This window comes from Lycium ferocissimum, chromosome 7 (genome assembly GCF_029784015.1).
Source record: "Lycium ferocissimum isolate CSIRO_LF1 chromosome 7, AGI_CSIRO_Lferr_CH_V1, whole genome shotgun sequence".
NCBI classification, from domain to species: Eukaryota; Viridiplantae; Streptophyta; class Magnoliopsida; order Solanales; family Solanaceae; genus Lycium; species Lycium ferocissimum.
Genome location: NC_081348.1, coordinates 62,022,395 through 62,025,359, shown reverse-complemented (window position 1 = coordinate 62,025,359; position 2,965 = coordinate 62,022,395).

Here is a 2,965-nt window from a genome sequence, read left to right as displayed (position 1 = left end):
CTCCAAATGCTAGCCTCCATTTCATCCTCCCTGTCCCAATACGATGTGTGACATCATCTTTAATCTCACCATTCCCTTGGATAATTGACCCAAGATACTTGAAACTTCTTTTCTTTTGAATGACCTGGGTACCAAGCCTAACTTCTACGCTAGCCTTATGTGTTGCGCCGCTGAACTTGCACTCCAAGTATTCCGTCTTGGTCCTACTCAACCTGAACCTTTTAGACTCCAGGGTTTCTCACTAAACCTCCAGCTTAGTGTTGACTCCGTTGGGGGTTTCGTCAATCAGAACTATGTCATCCGCAAATAACATACACCATGACACCTCACCTTGGATTTGTCGTGTCAATCCATCCATCACCAAGGCAAATAGAAACGAGCTAAGGCTGATCCCTGGTGCAACCCCATCATCATTGGGAAGTGCTCCGAGTCTCCTCCCACTGTCCTTACCCTGGTCTTGACTCCATCATGCATGTCTTTGATCGCCTTAGTGTATGCCACAGGTGCACCTCTAGCCTCCAAGCATTTCCATAGAACCTCTAGGTCGATGAATACCATATGAATATCCCTCTTCCTCTCCTTATACAACTCCATCAATTTGTTGGTTCTTTCCGAAATGCGTTGAGGCGCAGCAGTTGACTGTACATCTAGGGGTAAAGCACTGTTTTGGTGCGGGCCGCGAGAGCGGTACCAAATCGAGGCAAACTCTAAATACTAGATATGGATTTCGCGATCCGCTGCCGAATTTATTTTAATTCTAAGAGCTCGGATCGAATCGGTATTGATATACCGATTCAATCGGAGCTCATTATTGAGAATAAGCATTCCCAATATTATGCCTTTGAAGAGGACTCGAACCTCCACGCTCTTTAGCAACTAGGGATTCCTTGCTCAAAGATATTCATTTCTATGTGTATCATATATATCACAAGACTTGTGATTTTACCAGATGAATAGCTTTTGTAGTTAAGCGCCCCGTCATGAAACCGATCTGGTTCTCAGAATTAGACAAGCCTTTCGGCACCCTCGCCTCCACCACCCTCTCCCAAACTTTCATAGTGTGGCTTAGCAGCTTGATACCCCTATAATTGTTGCAACTCTGAATGTCGCGCTTGTTTTTGGACAAAGGAACCATTGTACTCTACCTCCATTCTTCGGGCATTCTCGCCGTCTTAAAAATGACATTAAACAACTTAGTCAGCCACTCCACCTGTCCTGCTTGCACTCTTCCAAAATTTCATCGGGATCTTGTCAGGCCCGATCGCTCTTCCCCTTGCATCTTGCGAACGACACCCTTAATCTCCTCAACCTTTATCCTCCTACAATATCCAAAATCGCGACACCTCACCGAGTGCTCTAAATTACCCAACACAATGTCTTCGTCCCCTTCTTCGTTCAAGAGTTTATGGAAGTACGATTGCCATCTCCATCTAATGAGAGCGTCCTCCACCAATACTTTGCCGTCTTCGTCCTTGATGCTATATATATATATATTCGGTTATTGTTGTATATTTATTTGAGATTACTGGGAAATGCGAACCTATAATTTTCAAATTCTGGATCCGCCTGTGCTTGCCATCCAACTTTATGCTATATTTACTTTGTTATCCAACTTTAGAGCCATATTTACCACTCATAAGTTAAATTCAATATTCTTACCCAAATTTTTTCTGTGGTGCCCATGTGGCATATATTTTTTTTCCAACTAAGGAGGACTTTTTTTTTTTTTTATACGTTTGAAACCGCTGTCGTTTCTTTTTCATTTTCCATAGTATAGTCATATACCCATCAAAACAGATAAAAAGAACCCATCATAACTTATACATATCAGAATATACCGGAAGCTTAATGTGATGGGAAAGAATGAAAAATTAACAGAGAGACGAGTTCTTTAAATACCCTGCTACTTCATTTGTTTTTCTTCTTCTAATATATTCAAAGGGCTGTTTAATGCATTGTTAGTTGATAAGGGCTGTTGGTATGTGAATTGAAGTGTTCCGTAATTATTTGGTCTGTTTATATTCATGACTAGTATTGCAAATCAAGAGATAGAATGAGAAGTGGGGATAAATTGAAGCTCCAATTATTAAAATTGAATCTGAAAATGGGGGAATTGCACATATGACTTGGTTAGTGGGTAGGGTTTAATCGGGTAGGCGGGTTAACATGATTTAAATGGTGATTAGATTTAATTGGGGAAAATAAAAGCCAAGTAGGTGTCATATTGACAAATTTATGTGGGGACATAGGGATTTAACAGAGTAGGGGTAAATATGACATTTTTTTTGTAGTACAAGGGCAAATATATCAAAAAAGTATAATCGAGGGCGAATATAACTTATTCGTGAGAGTACAAGGGAAATATGACTCTTTTTTGTAATGAAAAAACACAATACGAGACAATATATGAATAGGTTAAGGCCTCATTTGTTTGCACTTAATGAAGGTTTGAGTCTTAATTATTCATATTTCAGGCATTAAGTGCGTTTTTTTTTTTAGTGATCTGAATCTTAATCATTCAAATCTCAATTGTTAAGTGCTTTATTTTTTCAATATAGCTACAATCACTTAATGAGTCTAAATAGATGTATATGATTAAGATCTATAACAAAGTCTAATATCATTAAGATGCTATTCATTCAAGTATTTTTTATAAAGATAGCATTTCACCATTACTTCATCCATTGTCACTGCTAACCGCCGTAGTCATCACCGCTATTATTAACTACCATCACCCACCATCCACAACCACTATCCTCGTCAATCATCACAATCAACTGTCACCGCCACGAACCACCATTTAAATCATCACCAGTTCACCACCAACCACCATTACCACAACAATCATTAATCACTATCAATAATTACCACTATCATCCGCTATCAATTCTCACCATCATTAGCTTTCGGTATCATCCATCACAATCATTAGTTGCCACCACCAACTGCCGCCATCAACCACCAT